The sequence below is a fragment of the Muntiacus reevesi genome, chromosome 4, assembly GCF_963930625.1.
Source record: "Muntiacus reevesi chromosome 4, mMunRee1.1, whole genome shotgun sequence".
NCBI classification, from domain to species: domain Eukaryota; kingdom Metazoa; phylum Chordata; class Mammalia; order Artiodactyla; family Cervidae; genus Muntiacus; species Muntiacus reevesi.
The window spans coordinates 147,856,335-147,869,546 of record NC_089252.1 but is presented as its reverse complement, the minus strand read 5'-3'; positions in this window follow the sequence as shown (position 1 = coordinate 147,869,546).

Below are 13,212 nucleotides of genomic sequence, written 5' to 3'. Positions count from 1 at the left end.
GGGGCTCTCAAGAGTCTTCTCCAACACCATAGTTCAAAAGCATCAATTTTTCAGCGCTCGGCTTTCCTCACAGTCCAACTCTCATATCCATACATTGTAAATATATAGACCACTATAAATTTTAAAAATCTATAAAATTCAATGTCTATGTTGATAATATCTCTTTTAAAGTAAAAAGGATCACTGTAACTTGATAAAAATATGGGCTATATTATACCTAAACTCATATGGACAGTGAATTACCAGAAACATTTTTATTAAAATTAGAAACAAGACTGACTGCTTAAAATATTATTCTTTTCCTGTTATTATAGAATTATTAGTGTATGTTCAAATATAGGAGTAAGAAATAGACATTTTAAGGATAAGAAGGGAGGGCACCTAACTTTGCTTTTTTATTGGTAATATGATTTATATCAATATTAAGGTCATTAAGGGACAAGGAAAATGTCAGATTAGTTTAAGAAAAAAAAAAAAAGGTGTTGTACTGGGAATTAGAGTACATTCAGATTGGAGGCAGCCCTAATCCACTTCCCTCATGAATATTACTTCCTCATGAATATCACATTTAGCCCATGCCTTTTATCTTAAGTCTCCATAAATTAGGAGAATCTAAGTAAGTTATTTAATTACTATTTCAATTGGAGTTTTCCTATCAGCATCTCCTAGATTGGGTATTTTTCTCTGCTCTAGTGGATATTTCTGAATTTCCTTATAATAATTTTTAATTGTTGTTTTCACATCAAAACAATATATTTTAATTCTACATCAAATTTGGATAGTGGATTTTGATATTAGCACCTGATTAGCATTCTGATTCAAAATGTTGAGGATGGCAAAGAGATGCTCACTCTCACCACTTTTATTCAACATAGTTTTGGAAGCCCTAGCCATGGAAATCAAAGAAGAAAAAGAAAGAAACGAAATCTAAATTGGAAAGGGGAAGTAAACTTGTCACTTTTCACAGATAACAAGATGGTATACATAGAAAATCCTAAAGATTCTATCAGAAAACTACTAGAGCTCATCAGTGAACATGGTAAAGTTGCTGGATACAAAATTAATATATGGAAATCTCTAGCAAGTATATATACTAACAATAAGTAGCAGAAAGAAAACTTAAGGAAACAACCTCATTTACCACTACATCAAAAATAATAAAATACCTATGAGTACAGATGTGAGAGTTGGACCATAAAGAAGGCTGAGCACCAAAGAATTGATGCTTTCAAATTGTGGTTCTGGAAAAGACTCTTGAGAGTCACTTGGACAGCAAGGAGATCAAACTAGTCAATCCTAAAGGAAATCAACCCTGAATATTCATTGGAAGGACTGACACTGAAGCTGAAGTTCCAATACTGTGGCCACATGATGTGAAGAGCCGACTCATTGAAAAAGACCCTGATGCTGGGGAAGACTGAGGGCAAAAGGAGAAGGGGATGACAGAGGATGAGATGGTTGGATGGCATCACCAACTCAATGGACATGAGTTTGAGCAAACTCTGGGAGATGGTAACGGACAGGGAAGCCTGGTGTGCTGCAGTTCATGGGGTTATAAAGAGTTGGAAATGAGTTAGCAACTGAAAAACAACAACAACAACAACAATAAAACCTATTAATAGTTAGGGAGGCAAAATACCTGTACTCTGAAAACTGTAAGATGCTGATAAAATAAATTGAAGTTAGAATGAACAGTTAGAAATATACACCATGTTCTTGGATTGGAAGAATCAATATTGTTCAAATGACCATACTACCCAAGGCAATCTACAGATTCAGGACAATCCCTATCAAATTACCAAGGACATTTTTCACAGAACTGGAAGAAATTTTTTAAAAGTTTGTACAACATCTTAAAACAGCCAAAACAGTCTTGAGAAAGAATAGCCAAACAGCCAAAACAATCTTGAGAAAGAATAATGGAGCTGGACAAAACATGCTTCCTGATGTCAGCATATACTACAAAGCTACAGTAATCAGAACAGTATGGTACTGGCACAAATACAGACATATAGATCAGTGGAATAGGATAGAAAGCCAAAAATTAAACCCAGACATTTATGGTCAATTAATCTACAACATTATATTCTTTGCAGTCAAAGATGGAGAAGATCTATACAGTCAGCAAAAACAAGACCGGTAGCTGACTGTGGCTCAGATCATGAGCTCCTTATTGCCAAATTCTGACTGAAATTGAAGAAAATGGGGAAAACTACTAGACCGTTCAGTTATGACTGTATAGTCATAAGGGTATGACTATACAGTGGAAGTGAGAAATAGATTTAAGGGACTAGATCTGATAGACAGAGATGAACTATGGATGGAGGTTCGTGACATTGTACAGGAGACAGGGATCAAGACAATCCCCATGGAAAAGAAATGCAGAAAAGCAAAATGGCTGTCTGAGGAGGCCTTACAAATAGCTGTGAAAAGAAGAGAAGCAAAAAGCAAAGGAGAAAAGGAAAGATATTCCCATTTGAATGCAGCGTTCCAAAGAACAGCAAGGAGAGATAAGAAAGCCTTCCTCAGCAATCAGTGCAAAGAAATAAAGGAAAACAATAGAATGGGAAAGATTAGAGATCTCTTCAAGAAAATTAGAGATACCAAGGGACCATTTCATGCAAAGATGGGCTCAATAAAGGGAAGAAATGGTATGGACCTAACAGAAGCAGAAGATATTAAGAAGAGGTGGCAAGAATACACAGAAGGACTGTACGAAAAAGATCTTCATGACCCAGGTAATCATGATGTTGTGATCAGTCACACTCACCTACAGCCAGACTTCCTATAAAGTGAAGTCAAGTGGGCCTTAGAAAGCATCACTACGAACAGAGCTAGTGGAGGTGATGGAATTCCAGTTGAGCTATTTCCAATCCTGAAAGATGATGCTGTGAAAGTGCTGCACTCAATATGGCAGCAAATCTGGAAAACTCAGCAGTGGCCACAGGACTGGAAAAGGTCAGTTTTCAATCCAATCCCAAAGAACGGCAATGCCAAAGAATGCGCAAACTACTGCACAATTGTACTCATCTCACACACTAGTAAAGTAATGCTCAAAATTCTTCAAGCCAGGCTTCAGCATACATGAACTGTGAACTTCCAGATTTTCAAGCTGGTTTTAGAAAAGGCAGATGAAGCAGAGATCAAATTGCCAATATCCGCTGGATCGTTGAAAAAGCAAGAGAGTTCCAGAAAAACATCTATTTCTGCTTTATTGACTATGCCAAAGCCTTTGACTGTGTGGATCACAATAAACTGTGGAAAATTCTGAAGGAGATGGGAATACAAGACCATTTGACCTGCCTCTTGAGAAACCTGTATGTGGGTTAGGAAGCAACAGTTAGAACTGTTGCTGTATATTGTCACCTTGCTTATTTAACTTATATGCAGAGTACATCATGAGAAATGCTGGGCTGGAGGAAGCACAGGCTGGAATCAAGATTGCTGGGAGAAATATCAATAACTTCAGATATGCAGATGACACCACCCTTATGGCAGAAAGTGAAAAAGAACTAAAGAGACTCCTGATGAAAATGAAGGAGGAGAGTGAAAAAGTTGACTTAAAGCTCAACATTCAGAAAGCTAAAACTTAAAGCTCAACATTCAGAAAGCTAAGATCATGGCATCTGGTCCCATCACTTCATGGCAAATAGATGGGGAAACAGTGGCTGACTTTGTTTTTGGGGCTCCAAATCACTGCAGATGGTGACTGCAGTCATGAAATTAAAAGACGCTTACTCCTTGGAGGGAAAGTTATAACCAACCTAGACAGCATATTAAAAAGCAGAGACATTACTTTGCCAACAAAGGTCCGTCTGGTTAAGGCTATGGTTTTTCCAGTGGTCACGTATGGATGTGAGAGTTTGACTGTGAAGAAAGCTGAGTGCTAAAGAATTGATGCTTTTGAACTGTGGTGTTGGAGAAGACTCTTGAGAGTCCCTTGAACTGCAAGAAGATCCAACCAGTCCATCCTAAAGCAGATCAGTCCTGGATGTTCATTGGAAGGACTGATGCTGAAGCTGAAACTCCAATACTTTGGCCACCTGATGCGAAGAGCTGACTCATTGGAAAAGATCCTGATGGTGGGAAAGATTGAGGGCAGGAGGAGAAGGAGACGACAGCGGATGAGATGGCTGGATGGCATCACTGACTCAATGGACATGAGTTTGGGCGGACTCTGGGAGTTCGTGATGGACAGAAAGGCCTGGCATGCTGCAGTTCATGGGGTCACAAAGAGTTGAACAGGACTGAGTGACAGCTAAACTTCACTGAATCTATAACAAAGGAGGCAAGAATATACAGTAAAGACAGCTTCAATAACTGGTGCTGGGAAAACTGGACAGCTACATGTAACAGAATGAAATTAGAATATTCTCTAACACCCCATACAAAAATAAACTTGAAAAGAATTAAATAATAAATATAAATATTTATACTATATTTATATAAATATATATATTTATATTTTACTATATATAATATATTATATAATTTTTATATAATATATTATATATTTATATATTTATATATATTTATTTATATATAAATATATTTATATTTATATATATAATATATACATTTATATATATTATATATATAATATATATTATAATATATAATATATAAATAAAATAGTAATTATATAAGCATTTATATAAATTTATATAAATATTTATAAATATATAAATAAATTTATATTTATATAAATATAAATATGTAAATAAATTTATATTTATATAAATATATAAATATAAAATAAATATATAATTAAATATATAAATATAAAACTCCTAGATGAAAACATAGCAATAATACTCTTTGACATACATTTTAGAAATGTTTTTTGGAGCTGTCTCCTAGAGTAAAGGATATATTAAAAAAAAATTGGGGAAATGTAAACTTAAAAACCTTTGTACAGCAAAGAAACTGTAGACAAAATAAAAAGACAGTCGACAGATTGGGAGGAAACCAATGGTGTCCCCCTTACCCCACCAAGTTATAGAAGCCAGATGATGGTGCTTAACTGCCAGAAGCCAGAAAGCCACAATTATCATAAGGACAAGGAAGGTCAAAGAACAGCCAAAGGGTGTTTTTGAGAATTGTATAGTTAACAGATGAGCCGTCAATGCTGCTTAACAAGTAGTACAAAAGAAATAAGAATGGAGAAACAGGAGGCTGAAGGTACATGGCCCTTTTAAAAATTATTCTTTGCTTGGTTCCCTAACCTGAACCAAGGTTTTGGTCTAGAACCTGCCAGCTGAAAATACACATTTAGGTCCCTAGGAGGAAGAACACTTCAACAGCCCCTCTTCTAGGTTTCTCCTGAGGAAGAAACGTCCACAGGAATCATGGAGAACCTGCTGCCTGAACTCCTATGGAGAAGGAGGTACATGTAGCATAAGGAGGGGACTGTTGTGGCCATGAAAATGCATCTTTCAGATCTCTAGCTTCAGGGAATGCAACTGACTCATTGTTTTCATGACCATGTTTATGCTGAGGTCATGATTCCCAGGAGCTGCTCCTAGCCACTGACTGAAGTTGGCAGGGATACTAAGGCAGATTTGTTCCTGAGAGTTGCAGAATTTGGTTGATGGGCAACTTTGGCCCAACTTTGCTGACTTTTTTCTTATAAATGTGTCACAGACTGACTTCTTCTCAGCATACCTTTCTTCCTTCTCTTCTTCACAGAGGTTAGACCTGTAACAGCTAACATAGTCCCCACCTCCAGTTCCCTCCCTATCTACCCTCACAAGTGTTTTCCTTTACAAATCTCTTGAATGTCTAATTCTATCTAGGCATCAGCTTCTCAGAGAACCCAAAGAAATTGCAAAACTCTTTTCTAAAGTGGTTGTGTCATTTTATAGTCCCACTGATAATGTATTAGAATTCTAATTGCTCCACATCCTCACCAACAGTTGGTATTGAAGTATTTTTTAAATTTATTTTTATTAGTTGGAGGCTAATTACTTTACAATATTGTAGTGGTTTTTGCCATACATCGACATGAATCAGCCATGGATTTACATGTGTTCCCCATCCTGAATCCCCTTCCCACTATCCTCCCCATCCCATCCCTCTGGGTCATCCCAGTGCAACCAGCCCTGAGCACTTGTCTCATGCATCCAACCTGGACTGGCGATCTGTTTCACCCTAGATAATATACATGTTTCAATGGGTATTGAAGTTTTGAGTCCATGGGGTCGCAAAGAGTTGGACATGACTGAGCACCTGAACAACAGAAGGTGCAATGTGGTATCTCATTGTAGTTTTAATTTACATTTCTCTACTACCCCAATTATGTTGAATGTGTTTTCAAGTGTTTATTCTCATCTATATGTAATATTTGTGTCCAAATATTTTTCCATTTCCTCATTGGGTTGTTTGACTTATTATTACTGAATTGAGTTCTTTATAGATTTTTGAACAAAAGTCCTTTATCAGTTATGCATTTATAAGTATTATTTACTGGTCTGTAGTCTATCTCTTCATTTTCTTAAGTGTTGAACAACAGAAGTTAATAATTTTTGATGTTCAATTTCGAATTTTTCCTTTATTTTTTGTGCTTTTTGTTTCTTTGTAAGAAACTGTGGCTAACTCAGGGTCACAAAGATTATCTGTTGTGCTTTCTTCTAGCTGTTTTACAGATGTAGGTTTACAATCAGATCTATCATTCAAGTTAATTTTTGCATATGGTGTGCATCTAGGCTTGTTAAGAAACTTTTTAATACCTTTATGAAACCAGTTAACTCTCAACATAAGTTCATGAAACTTACTTTGCTGAAAAAGGAATATTTCATTTGTGTAATTATATTCAATATGATGAGTATGTAAATATCAAAGCTAACTTACATTTTATATTAATTTTATAATAATATTAACTATCTCACATTAAATAATGTTCAGTTCAAACTCCATGAGTCCAATTTATAAATGTAATTTATATCACATAAATATATAGAAAGGAACAAAACCTAAATTCAAATGTATCAAGGCAGTGTTTATTCAAGAATACTGGTAATTACTGAAAAAATTATATATGCATGTAAGTTGTTTTATGGTATAATTCAATAAATTAAAAAATTTACCTATTTTCTGCAAAAAACCCAAATTAAATGTATAAATATAAGACCAGATACTATAAAACTCCTAGATGGAAACATAGGAATAATACTCTTTGACATAAATTGTAGCAATGTTCTTTTGGATCTGTCTCCTAGAGTAAAGGATATAAAAGCAAAAACAGGCAAATATAAACTTAAAAGCCTTTTTACAGCAAGGAAACTGTAGACAAAATAAAAAGACAACTGACAGGTTGGGAGGAAACATTTGCAAATGCAGTGGCCAACAAGGGATGAATTTCTAAAATGTACAAACAGCTCATACAGTTTAAGTATCAGAAAACAAACAACTCAATCTAAAGATTGCCAGAAGACCTCAACAGATATTTCTCCAAAGATGACATATGGCCAATAGGGACATGAAAATATGCTCAATATTGCTAATTATTAGAGAAATGCAAATCAAAACCGCAATGAGGTATCACTCATACCAGTCAGATTAGCCATCATTAAAAATTCTACCAGTAATAAATGCTGGGAAAGGTGTGGAGAATAAGGAACCCCCATACACTGTTGGTGGGAATGTAATTTGGTGCAACCATCATGGAAAACAGTATGAATGTTCCTTAAAAAAAATTGAAAATAGAGTTACCATTTGAATCTGCAATCCTACTCCTGGGCACATTAAAAAAATATGTGCACCCCAGTGTTCATAGAAGCACTATTTACAATAGCCAAGACATGAAAGGAATCTAAATATCCATTGACAGATGAATGGATGAAGTTGTTGTACATACATACAATGGAATATTACTCAGCAATAAAAAAGAATGGAATATTGCCCATTTACAGCAACATGGTTGGACCTAGAGAGTATCATTTTGAGTGAAGGAAGTCAGAGAAAGACAAATATGGTATATCACTTGTATGTGTAATCTAAAATATGAAACAAGTGAACTTATTTACAAAACAGATCTAAAGATATAGAAAACAATCTTAATGTTTACCAAAGGTAATAGTGGAAATGGGGGCAGGGAGTGATAAATCAGGACTTTGGGATTGACATACACTTCCATATCAAAAACAGGTAAACAATAATGACTCCATAACCAATATAGGTAAATAACATTGAATGCATAAAATAGCAACATCTTGTACACAGTTAAATACATGTACACAGTTATATACTAATATTCATACAGAAGTTTTATATATATATATAGTTGAGATATATAATATATATAAATATGGCATATGTATATGAGTATATAAATATGAGTTGGGATGAGTTAAGGGTTGGGATGCCAGCCTTCTATGGAGTGAAAAATCCTCGTATAACTTATAGTTATCCTTACTTATATGCAGTTGGTTTCCTCCATATCTGCTGTCCCACCTCTCTGTATCAACCAACTACAGATCACTTAGGACTGTAGAATTTCCTACTGAAAAAAATCCATGTGTAAGAGAACATACACAGTTCAAACTGTGTTGTTCAAGGTTCAACTGTAAATAAATAAAATATATAATCAAAATACGCATGCCCTAGATCAAATCCCTTATGATTATACAGTGGAAGTGACAGATTCAAGGGATTATATCTGATAGAGTTCCTGAAGTCCTCTGGACAGAGGTTCATAACACTGTACAGGAGGCAGTGACGAAAACCATCCCAAAGAAAAAGAAATGCAAGAAGGCAAAATGGTTGTCTGAGGAGGGCTTACAAATAGCTGAGAAAATAAGAGAAGCAAAAGGCAAAGGAGAAAAAGATATGCCTACTGAATGTAGAGTTCCAAAGAATAGCAAGGAGCGCTAAGAAAGACTTCTTACGGGAACAGTGCAAAGAAATAAAGGAAAACAACAGAATGGGAAAGACTAGAGATCTCTTCAAGAAAATTGCAGATACCAGGGGAACATTTCATGCAAAGATGACCACAATAAAGAACAGAAACAGCAAAGACCTAATAGAAGCAGAAGAGAATAAGAAGAGGTAGAAGTAATACACAGATGAACTGTCCAAAAAAGGTCTTAATGAGCTGGATAACCATGATGGTGTGGTCACTAACCTAGGGCCAGACATTCTGAAGTGTGAAACCAAGTGGGCCTTAGGAAGCAGTACAATGAACAAAGCCAGTGGAGGTGATGGAATTTCAGCTGAGCTATTTCAAATCCTAAAAGATGATGCTGTTAAAGTGCTGCACTCAATATGCCAGCAAATTTGGAAAACTCAGCAGTGGCCACAGGACTGGAAAAGGGCAGTTTTCATCGCAATCCCAAAGAAAGGCAATACGGAGATCAAACCAGTCAATTCTAAAGGAACTCAATCCTGAATATTCATTGGAAGGACTGATGCTGAAGCTGAAGCTCCAATGTTTCGGCTAACTGATGCAAAGAGCCAGCATTGGAAAAGACCCTGATGCTGGAAAAGATTGAGGGCAGGAGGAGAAGGGGACAACAGAGGATGAGATGGTTGGATGGGGTCACTGACTCAATGGACATGAGTTTGAGTGAAACGCAAACTCTGGGAGATGGTGAAGGATGGGGAAGGCTGGCATTCTTCAGTCCATGTGGTTGCAAAGAGTTAGACATGACTTAGCAGACAACAAAGCCATAGACTAGGAGGCAAAAAAAAAAAGAAAGAAAGAAAGAAAGAAAGAAACGAAGTTAAAAGGCTCTAGGGTCCTTGTACTATTTAGAAAGTAGCAAAAGTACTACTTTACATTAGACTTTAATAAAACAAGAATATGTTATCTGCTCCTAAAAACACTGAAAAATTATAACAAGTTGGTAAAAGGGAAAAATAGACTAATAAAAATTCTTAGTAAATTGAAAGGAAGGCAATAATAGTAAAAGGAATGTAGAACATATGGGACTTATAGAAAACAGTCCGATAGATTTAAACCAGAATGTGTGAACAATTATATTAGGTGTAAATTGACTGAACACTCCAGTTAAAAGATAAAGATGATCATATTGGATTAAGAAACAAACTCCAGTATATGATACTTTTAAAGGACATGTTTGAAATATAAAGACACTTAGGATGACATTAAAAGGATGAGAAATGATATATCAAGCAACTCTAGCTAAAGGAATTTGATGAATCTATGTTAAAATCAAAGTAGTTTTTGTTGTTCAGTTGTCTAGTCATGTCCAACACAGTGACCCCATAGACTGCAGCACGTCAGGCCTCCCTGTCCCTCACCATCTCCTGGAGTTTGCCCAAGTTCATGTTCATTACATCAGTGATGTCCAGCCATCTCATCCTCTGATGCCCTCCTCTGCCCTCAATCTTTCCTGATATCAGGGACTTTTCCAATGAGCCATCTGTTCACATCAGATGACCAAAATACTGGAGTTTCAGCTTAGCATCAGTCCTTCCAGTGAATATTCAGCATTGATCTCCCTTAAAATTGACTGGTTTGATCTTGCTGTCCAAGGGATTTTCTGGAGTCTTCTCCAGCACCACAGTTTGAAGGCATGAATTCGTTGGCGTTCTGCCTTCTTTATGGTTCAGCTCTCACAAAGTAGAATTGAATCGAAGAAATTATTGGCAATAATAAGACATTTAAAAATGATAGAAGAGTCAATCCAACAAGATCATATAAATTTTTTAATTGTAAGCACATATAGATTAGCTCTTTGTTCAGCAAATATCTACTTCTTAACCGTTCCCAACCACCTCCATAGAGAAACATGTTTCTGTATCCCACTGAAGATGCGCTAATCCATGGGGGTGAGTTGCTTGGCCAACAGAATGTAAACAGAAGTGCCAGACTGCCAGCTCTGAGCACACACTTCAAGAGGTAATGCATGTTTCCATTTGTATTTCTGAAAGTTTCTAACCTCCATGATGAAAATAATAGCCCCAGGTAGACACTGCCCCTCTAGACTAAGCCCCAGAATGAGACATTCAGAATAGACTATAGCTAGGAACCAAGTCCAGCCAATCTGCAGCTGTGCTACCTCAGCTGACCTGCAAACCCATGAGTGAGAACTTAGTAGAACCGACATTGCTATGTGCCACTAAAATTCTGTGAATGCTTATTGTGCAACAAAAGATGACTGATAGATCGCCTAATAACAAAACTTCAATATATATCTATAAAGTAAAAAATGTAACTAAAAGAAGAAATAGACCAATCCCACCCTTAATTGCCGTCTGATAGAAAAGTAGACCAAAACCCAGTATGTGAAAGATTGGAAAAGAACAGTAGCATCCTGATATCATTGACATACATAAATCATTGCAGCTCACAACTGCAGAATGCTCACTGTCTTCATTTTCACAGGAAACATTTTTTAACGTTCACCATATGCCAGGGCACTGCTATATTTAAAATAGATAACCAACAAGAGCCTACTCTATAGCACTGTCAACTCTGTTCAATACTCCGTAATAACCTAAATGAGAAAAGAATTTTAAGAAGGATAGACACATGTAAATTCATAACTGAATCACTCTTCTGTATACCTGCAACTAATAGAACATTGTTAATCAACTATACGCCAATATAAAATTTAAAAATTGAAATACATTTCTAAAGGATTGAAATCATACAGAGTTTCATGTTCTCTAAGTAGAAATCAATAAAATATAGCTAGAAAACTCTTAAATGTTTGGGGGGAAAGCAATATAATTTCATTTAACCCACAAATCAGAGATGAAGTAACAATGGAAGGTAATTTGATTTGTTAAGCAGTCTGCCAGCCGTTAGGTTTGCCTATTCAATGTAGAAAACTCTACAATTATCCTCTTCCAATTGTTTTGTTCATGATTAATTATTTTCCTAATTACTAGTTAGAAAGTGTTTTTCTCTGCTATAGTGATAATTTACATTTAAAAGACTTTTCCACAGTGAAGGGATAGTTAAATTGTTATAGACAAATGAGAGAAAATACTGGTGACTAATCATTTCTTGGGTGAAGTGAAGGGTGAAAGACATTAAAGTGCAGTGAAAAATAAAGGTAATTAGCAGAAAATGCATTATTAAATATGAATGAAAGATTTTTAATTAAACAATGTTGTTTTTCAATATTTCACTGAAATAACATTAAATTGACTATTTCATCAAAATAGCACATTGGAGATAGAAAAGTCACTTGTTAAAAAGAAAAATAATGATAATTACAGTGACTCAAATGATAATCCATTATGCTCAGAACCAAATGAATAAAACTAGCCAAATAGAAAGCAAACAAATATAGCAAATGACAGCATCCATCCCATTAATGTGGCTAATTGGAGTTTGAGTTTTATAATATTGTGCATGTTTAGTTTGGTTTCACAGTGTATTATATGTTACAAAGATAAGGGAGTTATATTGTCTGTTGCTTGAACATATTTTAAAATGTCACAATAAAATAATGTAGAAAAATATTGATAATATTAAAAATTTTTATTTAAATGGGTATGTACATTTTGAGTTAGAGAAGCAACACTGAAAATGGCTGTGTATGTGCGTGTGATAAATACTTTTGAAATAACAAATATATATGTATTGGTCTGACCCTGCCCTTTCTACAAAGTTTTATCTTTGACACCCAATTACTGACATAAAGCTATTAAACCCTTATTCATGGGGACTAAATTCCAGTACTTCCAGTGGACGCGTGCAAACTCAGATAGTAGCAAATCCTGAATAGCTGACTCTTGAACAATATGGGTCTGAACTGTGCTGATCCACTTATATAAGAATTATTTTTCAATAAATACATACTATAGTACTACAAAATCTGCAGTTGGTTGGTTGAATTCATGGATGTGGTCCTGCAGATATGGAAAGTTGTTGCAGGTTTTTGATTGTGTGGAGTCCATGTCCTGAGCCTCTGGATTTTCAAGGGTCAGCTGTACAATGATTTTTCCTATACTAACGGACTGGTAGCATATGCAGCATGGACAAGTTTGACAAAGGCACGATTCATGTCCTGGCCAGGACAGACCAGAATGGCATGAGATTTCATAATGGTATTCAGAAAGGTGTGCAGTTAAAAACTTATGAGTTGTTTCTAGAACTTTCCATGCAGTATTTTTGGACCACAGTTTAACATGGGTCACTGAAACCATGGATAAGGGAGGACTACTGTGATTTCTTGAATTTTCCTGACTCATGAAAGTGTCAGCTGTTGGTGGGCTCCTGGATTATTAGACCAAACT